The sequence below is a fragment of the Leiobunum rupestre genome, chromosome 7 (genome assembly GCF_980474605.1).
Source record: "Leiobunum rupestre chromosome 7, qqLeiRupe1.1.hap1, whole genome shotgun sequence".
NCBI classification, from domain to species: domain Eukaryota; kingdom Metazoa; phylum Arthropoda; class Arachnida; order Opiliones; family Sclerosomatidae; genus Leiobunum; species Leiobunum rupestre.
The window spans coordinates 52,989,759-52,999,233 of NC_143390.1; positions in this window are offsets into that span (position 1 = coordinate 52,989,759).

Sequence of the window (9,475 nt, forward strand, 5' to 3'; positions counted from 1 at the left end):
GGACGACTCGTTCACTTCCTGTTGACGTTGTGACGCATACCACATGAAAAAGACCAATGCCGTCCAATTTCCAATATCATATAATGACTCGCACACCCAAGAAATCATTGACTGCGTTAGAAATCGTAGATATCCAAATATCCACACCAAATGTATTTACAAGAAGCAAAAACCTTACCATCAACAAAGCACAGAGAGCCACTTGACTAACCGCCAGCTTTTAAAGCAATTAACGTTAAATTATCTCCTTTGAATTAACAGAACTATATATAGGTCGTTAAGAAAGTGGACCACCCACAGGGTCTACCCTTTAACCCTCTAATCTCGGCTGACTGCGCTAAAACAAGATTTAACCTTTAAAAAATACCAGATTAGGCCTTCATAAATTCATTAATAAAAAAAGACTTTATTACCTATTATGCTTACGATGCCTGTCTTAATTTCAGTGAATCTAAGCAGCTATCGGTGGTTCTGTGGTAGAGCGCTCGACTGCCAAGCCGAATGGTCTGGGTTCGAAACCTGGGTGGCGCATTTGTTTTTAATCAATAGAGAAACGCTAAATTAGAATTTCTTCGATGCAATAATTTCAATTTCAATTCTATTTCAATTAAACCAAAATTTCGTACTCTATTAAATACGCTTCCGATAAAGCTGAAGGTCTAATTTTCAATAAGGCGTAACAAGTGTCGGTGGTTCTGTGGTAGAACGTCCGCCTGTCAATCAGGAGGTCTCGGGTTCAAATCCCGCCCGATGCGATCGCAAATTGATATTAAGACGAATACCGTGTACAACTGGTGGAAACCCTTTGAGAAACTGCGTACGCAGTGATTACACTTTGCACCGAAAATGCGAACGCGTTCGCAGTCCTGACAGACAGACACACCCACAGACCCACCCACAGACCCACAGACAGACACGGTCGTTGTATAACCCCTCCTAGGGGACTTTGTCCCCTCGGAGAGGTAAAAACCGCTGTTACGTTCGAAAAAGTTACCAGCTTTTTAATATTTCAACAAGCACTATATAAATAATAACTTACGAGTCCTGGCGGTCGGAAATATTACTTCTTGGCAATTTCTGGGAAGATGTTTTATTTAAGCGCCTATTTGTTGTGTTTTTTAAAATGTGTATTGATTGTTTATTATGTCGTTATTGTATTATTTATTTATCTCCAAAAGTAAATAAATTGAAGTTTCATTCCAACAGGGGTAAAACATAAGTTATTGGGTGGATATTGACCAATCAGGCCTATTGCAATTTGTTGTGTTTTAAAATATGTATTTTATTTCGACAGGGGTAAGTTGGATAGCACGTGACAGACAAACTTGTCAAGGCTGTAAAGCGAAGGTTGCGAATTCGTTTCCCTATCTCGCAATTAACTAATTAGCATTTTTAAATGGCTAAAAAACGAAAAAAAGAAAAAGTGACACCAAAAGTGAATGAACGTAAGTAATTGTGGGGTCAAATATTACCGCCGATATCTCGGTCCGAGCTTGTCCGATCGTGTCCAAACTGGTTGGGGTGATAGACCGAGGCTTAGGGGTTGTGGACCGGGTCAAGCGTCGAGGTCAAAGGTAATCTTCAAGGTCAAATTTAGGGTTAAAACTAAAATATGTTTTTTCACAAGGTCAAAACCGGTTTTTGAAAAAAAACTTGACGTCATCATTGGTGAATGGGGTTAACCAAGGTCTCTCCGAACAATCAAGGTGTAACCACATTCCAAACAAGGGTGTGGCCACAAGAAAAAAAACCAGGGGGGAACATAAGCTGCACTGTTCAAAGCTATCGGCCGCCATCTTGGATAACATGTTTAAAGGGACTTACTATCTACTGACCAGTACGGAATTATTTCTGTTTCGCTGACGTTTTTCAAACTTTGTTTTTTCCACTCGACCATCATATAACTTTAATTTAATTTCCAACTCGGTTGCATGTATTTTTTAGCGATCAGCCTAAGAGATTTAGTTTGCAAATTTGATGCATAAGTGGGATTTATTATTTTGATATCTTTGTGAGATGTCATCTTCAAACGTGAAACGGTTTTTAATTTGGGTAAAAGCTTCAATATAAAAGCTTCTGGCATTTATGTAGATTTTATCTATTTCTCTGGAATTCGCATCTTTTATTTGTTGTAGGGTGTCAGTTGCTTTTATCCCTAAATATATATCACAGTTTTGGACATATTGCCTGCTTAGGTGAGGGTTCGTGTCGAATGGATTAGTTGTCTTCACGTATTCGGTTCTCATGAAATTAAGGCTTAAGGTTTGAATTAGTTCTCGAACCTCGGGTTCAAGCTTCAAGAAAAGTGGCGTGTTGCTTTGAAATAATGTATTAAATGATGTTAAAAGTCCAATTGCATATTCTACAAACTCCATCAAACATTTCATTAGAGGGTTTCGAAATATATCCAGAGCTAAGTGATTTGCATGGGTAGGATCTCTGAATGAAAGTTCTGTCCAGTAAAGTAATAACGCTGGCCACTGCTCCAATATTCGTTGCACACAATCGCTTAAAGCTAGCCATCTTGTAGCGCTTGGTTTAAGCATTTTATGAGGCCTGAGATTAAAAAAACTTGAAACTCTTTTAAAGCATTTGTACTTTTGGAACTTCTTTTAAAATGATTGTAGATAGTTCGACATAAATCTTCGAGGGTATTAGATACTTTTTTGCAAGAATACTCAGCAACCAAATGAATTAAATGACAAACGCATTTAACGATAATTACTTTTGGGTGGTTTTTCTTTATAAATTGAGCAACAGACTTAACGCAACCCATCATGGTGTTTGTAGTATATGAACCAAATCCGGCCCAGTTTTCGAGTGGTAATTTGTAAGTGTTCACTACTGACATAATTGTATTGTAAATTCCAGATGCATCTTCTTGTAAACAAGGTACCAACAAAGTCCACTTTTAAATCCAAATTGTCGTTACAATAAACCACCATAACTGCTAGTTGTTTCACAACACCATTGTCCGTTGTTTCATCAATAAAAAGAGAAAAGGAGACCTTTTTCAATTTTTCAATAAGTTCACCCTTAAAATATGGCTGTAAGCCATGTCGAATAACGTTAGTAGCTTTTTGCTTTCCTAACTGTACTTGGTTTATTATTGACTTATGCGGGAGTGATTTTATGAATGGCTTATAGGTAAATTTAGTTCACATAGTAACGCACATATTGACGCCTGTTTTCTTAACTTCAATTAAACTTGTTGGATTTCTTAATCCTAAATTAGTCAATTTTTGAACCCTCTGGTTTTCTTCTACTTTTTGGATATGTTTTTTAACCAAAGCATGCTTTTGGAGATGTGATTTCTTGCAAGTTACATCACAATCACAGTAAATACATCTGGCTTTATAATTGTCTCTAGGGTGTTTTCATAACCATGGCTTTAAATCTTTATCTTCTAACCAACTTGAAAGGAACCGTTGCTTGGGCCTATTTTTTTTTGTTGTTTGAATGGCGGTTTTTTCTTCTTTAATGCATTTTTTTCATAATTTGTAGAATATCCATCAGACATTTCTGATTCGTCATCAATATCCATTTATGTAGTTCCGTAAAACATTTATTGAAAATGTTCAAGAAGAGAGAGAAAATGGTACTAGCACAAAGACACTATCTCCTATAGAAAAAAAACTCCCAGTCTGGCCCACTAAACCGCAATTTATGTAAGATACTTCCTGTTCCTGACTGTGCCGTGAATGCCTTCCTTGAGAGTGTTGAGTTGACTGTATCAAATGACCTGGTTATTGATGATGAAGTGCATGCACGGCCCAAAGAAAAGAGCAAGAAGATCAAAGAGGACTAATAAGAAATGTGTGAAGAAAGAGATCTCAAATATTAATGAATTGAAATTTGGCTTCTTGAATATAGCTGGAGGCCTTACAGCACAAAAGTGGGCCGAAGTGGAACAAACTATATGCTCCCCGAATTTCGATTTAATGTGCCTTACCGAGACGCATTTAAGAGATGCTGCATTGCCTCCTATAGTTAATGGTTTCCAATGGGAAGGCCTAAATCGAGTTGGAAAAACGAAACAGGGTGGAGGCATTGGTAAAATTATTATTAAGCCAACCCATAGACTATTCAAAAAGGGTTTGGAACATATATGGTTTACCAGTGAAGCTGCACCTTCTCTAGCAATGTGTATTGTTTACTGAGCTACAGGTGCTGACTGGAGCTTGGAATGAATCTCTATAAGTGATATGAAATTAATAATGGAATTATCAATTGAAGAAGAATTAAAGAAATGTTCCTCCCCACTCGCTGAAGATCCTAGTCAGGAAACAGGCTTACAAGATCTTTGCCGCAAGGAGTATACAAATCAAATCTTGGTTAAAACTGAAGCATCAGGAATTGATAAAAACATTTCTAGACCTATCTGTGATAATGTTAATTTAGTTGATAATACTTCTATTATTAGTGATACGCTCGAATTAATGTCTAATTTAACAGTTAGAGGGCAGTTACCGAAGTATTGCTTGTCAGACGGTGATGTGCCAATGTCTTTTACACTGTTCAACGGATTACAGAGTACGCCTTTTTCTAAAAAATCACTTGCGTCCCATAGTCCTAGTCATAACTCACTCAAGACTATCTCACCTGGTGACGGTTCTCTAGTTATTAGTTCACAGGTTTCTGATAAATTTAATGATTTTATTTCAATTAGTTCGGTTTTAGGCTCTGATTCTAACAGCCCTCCTCTATTTGGTAATAATCTGAGTAATAGTTCTCAAAGGCATTCTTTAGCGTTCAATTCTCACTGTAGAGAGTTAAACACTACTCAAGCAGTAACTGCATCAGAAACTTCTATAATTTCTAAAAACTCTTCTCTGCCATTTCGCTCACTTTCAAATAGCCAAAATAGTATTATCCATGCAACCCCTAAAAAGCATTGCAATTGTAATTTTAAAGACGTTACAGAAAAAAGCAATAAACTAAAAATTAGGCTAAAGAAATCAGAAAAAAGGGTTAGTGATCTTTGTAAAAAATTGTTTTTAAAAAACCAAAAAATTAAAAATTTGAGAGGCGAGCTAATTTCTCAACGTGTCTTAAGCAGAGAATATATTAAAGATTTTAAGTATGTAATGAAACGAAATTTAGAAAAATTACAGAACCAATGTTAGAAAAGGTTTTTACTAAATGCCAAGTAAAAATGCTTATGGGAAAGAAGAAAGTTAGTTGGAGTAGTGAGGATATAGCGAATGCCTTTGCACTTAGGTCTTTAAGTAAAAGGGTATATTTATATTTGAGACAAAAACGTAAGATACCACTGCCCCATTTATCAACTCTTAAACGGTATGCCGCTGGATTAGATTTAACTAAGGGACTTTTGCACGATGTGTTAGCCCTGATGAAAGCTAATAGTCAAAATATGAGTGTAATTGATAAACTGGCCATTCTAACGTTTGATGAGGTTAAAGTTAAATCAACTCGGGAATATGACATAAAAAGAGATCAGATAATAGGCCCTCATAGTCAGTTACAAGTCATAATTGTAAGAGGCCTTTTTGCTGGTTGGAAACAGCCTATTTATCTCGGTTTCGACCAGAAAATGACTAAATTAATTTTATCATCTGCCATTTTAGAGTTGCACAATTCTGGGTTTACCGTTGTCGCTTGCGTAAATGACATGGGTGGCGGTAATCAAGGTCTTTGGAGATAATTAGGTGTTAGCTTGCAAAGAACCTGGTTTCATAATCCGGCAAGCCCTAATGATTTAATATATTGTTTTGTCGATGCTCCACATCTTTTAAAATTAATCAGAAATTGGTTCTTGGATACTAGTTTTGTTCTTGATGGGAAAAAAAATCAATAAGGAACCAGTTTTGAATTTTTTTAGAAAAGATAGTGGAGAACTAAAAGCTTGCCACAAACTTACGAAATTGCATTTTGAGTGTGTAAATACTCAAGGACAGAATGTTAGGCTGGCGGCTGAACTCATGTCCCAAACGGTCGCTACAGCTGTAAAAAGAAATGGCAAAGGAGATGAAAATTATCTCGCAACCGCTGAATTTATAGAAACCGTAAATCAGTGGTTTGATTTATTCAATAGCTATGTAAAAGATGGTGGTACCAAAAGTGGCTATGGGGTACACTTCGACGAGCAAAATGAGGTATTGGATAAAATGACAAATCTGATGAAAAACATTAGGTGCTTAAAAAAACCAACTACCAAAAAACCAAACCCAGAACCATACGAATCTCTACAATTTTTTCAGAAGGGGGTAATAATCAATAATGATTCATTGAGAAGTCTTTGGTGTGACTTGCATTACAAATATGGCATTAAATATATACTAACGCACAGAGTTAACCAAGATTGTTTTTTCCCAACTGAGAACTAGAGGAGGGCTGGATGATCATCCAACCCCTTTAAACGCTTTAAATAGAATCAGGATGATAATTTTAGCCAAAAATCCTGGAGTGGTACAAAATAATATTAACACAGTATCTCAATCTAATGATGAATATTTCATTACCAACATATTCCAAAAATCAGATGTCACTCCAGATGATATTGTATTAAGTGAATTTATTGGTGATGTTTTTACTGTACCCAAAACCAATAGCTTAGAAACCCCCATCCAATCCCCTGTAAAAAAAACCCCTAAAATTAGTTTTGAAATGGTACTTTCACCTAGTAGAAGAAATAATGTTATACCTGGTAATTCAACGGTTACTTTAAATTCTTTTAATACCTCATCAGTCCCAAGCAATGTAAAATTTCAATGTATTCCTCAAACTAACCAAACTTGTGATAAAGAAAATTGTACAGTATTTACAGAATATGAAGAGGGTGGTATCGAATATCTTGCGGGCTGGGTGACAAATAAATATTATAAAAAATACCCTAATATTACCTTAAAATGTGTCAGTGATCAGTTTGATCATGACTACCATGTGCCATCATGGGTAGAGCATTTAAGTTATGGGGGGTAATTGTGCCTAGTAAAGATTTTAAAAGTGACGTACTTAAATTTGAATCTCATTTTTTGGATTATCATAAACAAGAAAAAATTGGGTCAAATGATATAGTATTAAGTAGTGAGAAAGGTGTCGTTAACAATGTAACTAATGAAATTATGCCATTATTCAGCAAATACCCACGAGAAATTGTATTTTGTTATATAAAGATGAGAACTCTCATTAGAATGAGATATTTGAACATTAAGACAAGCGCTGAAGCCCAAGAAAAAAAGGAAAGAAAACTAAAAAACTAGTCAAGTAAAGAGTTCAAATATCTCAGGGTAAATAAGTACAAAACGTGCCTTATTTTAAAATTACTCAAAAATGTTCCTATTTTTTATTTCGAACTAGGTTTTTTTTTGATAAAAGTAGAATAGTATGGTGGATCCCAAAAGAGGAAAAATTAACCAAAACTTAAATAACCAAATAAATAACTTGATAGTTGAGTACAAAGTGCCTTATTTTTAATGAAATAAAATGTTCCTATTTTTTGGGTCAGAAATTAATTAAATGTTTTATCAAAAATTCAAATAGTTTTTAATTTTGTTATGAATTTTCCATCAATTGTTTAATCATCAAAATCCGTAACATAATAAATTTTATTTCTAAACGTAGTCCCAATTTCATTTTATTTCTGTATAAAGTTTTAATTTAATTTTAATTCTACGTAAATTTCCAATTTAACTTTATTTCTATATAAAGCTCCAATTTAAATTTATTTCTATATGAAGCTCCAATTTAATTATTTTCTATATAAAGTTCCAAAAAAAATCTCGAATGAGCCCCCCTTGAACCTTATTTGCTCTGCCGCCGGAGCGCCCCCACCGTCGACCAGCAGCAGCAGCACGGAATATCAGATCAAATTTATCTCTGCTTGGCTGCCAAAAAATTGAATGAAAGAACATAGGTGGCAGAGTAGAGGGACTACAGAGACGAAGATTTTTTAGTTTTCCTGACTGAAAATATCGAAAAATATTTTCGCCGTAATTTGCGCCGTTTTCAATGGTTTTCGCCTTTACGCCGGTTTTAAAATTTATGGTGCCCACCGAGACAGTTTTCGCCGAAAACGCCCTTTTTCGCCGCAAAGTGGAAACACTGCAGCTAAATCAAGGCAACATGAATCGTACGGTTGAATCAAAGATTTAAAAAACAAGTTGGCAAGCCAAAATATACCTCTCCTCGGAAGAATTGTGGCTAGTGGTATTAATTTCTCGAGACGTCCCTTAAAGATATCTCCGCAATTCAGAGTTATTTACTAAAAACGTAATCCCGGTTCAATCCCGCCAGGTATAAAATTTTAATTTTAATTAAAATAATTGAGACGAAACAACCTAGTTTAATTTATTCATAATAATATAAATTAAGAAGTTACAACAGCGAGTTAGACGTACTAAAACAATGCACAATTGAATTTAACCCTATTTACAGAACAAGATTATCAGTTAAATATAATACGAAGCAAATTTTAATGAAAGAAATATCTATACAGGGTATTTGTATTTTTCTCGCTTACGACATACTTGCCGCATCTTTAGCGCTCATTATATTTCAACACTCGCCCTTGATGAAGGTACCGTAGAATAGCTATATTCGGCATCTGGTAGTGGACGACGCATGAAAAAGACCAATACCGTCCAATTTCCAATATCATATAATGACTCTCACACCCAGGGAATCAATGATTGCATTAGGAATCGTAGATGTCCAAATATCCACACCAATAAAAAATGAATTAACAAGAAGCGAAAAACTTACCATTCACAAAGCACAGAAAGCCCCTTGACTAAACGACAGCTCGTATACCAATAAATGACCGTAGATGGAATAGTTAGGGCTCTTTATAAATAAAACAAACGAACCCAATTGATGAACTGCATTAAACAGCTTCATCAGTCGAGAAAACGTTTAAAATAAATTACAAAGTAATGACGACCCAGTTGAAAATACCAGACCAACATAAGTGTAAGAGCACTATGTAAACAACTCGCTATTTTCTTCATAAATGAACTATTACCCTTGAAAACTAATACGCTAAAAACACAATAGATAAAAAAAAGACTGAGAAAACGAAATAAATTACAAAAAACTAACGGGTTCTACCCTTTAACCATTTTATCTGCTGACTGCACTAAAACCAGATTTTAAATTTAAATTTTCATACGTAAAATAGTTAGCCCGTAACAAGTTCACAAAAATTAAAAAACAAAGTTCAGTAAACAATATATACAGATATTGTATTCATCTGTTTAGTAAACAAGGAAACAAAATTAATTTTTGTAATATGAATCGTGTACCCGTGTGTAAGTGCTAGTTTGTTCAGATTGTTTATTGTTAGTAGTTATTTTAGTTTAAAGAGTGTAATTTAATATTTTTAACAATATTTTTGGAAATACTACTGAAATTAAATACTATTATAAATAATTATTTGTGAAAAATACAGCAATTCCAAAACTCTTAGTTATATTTTTTGTAACAAGATGGAGTTGCGAGCCCTAACTGAATTAAA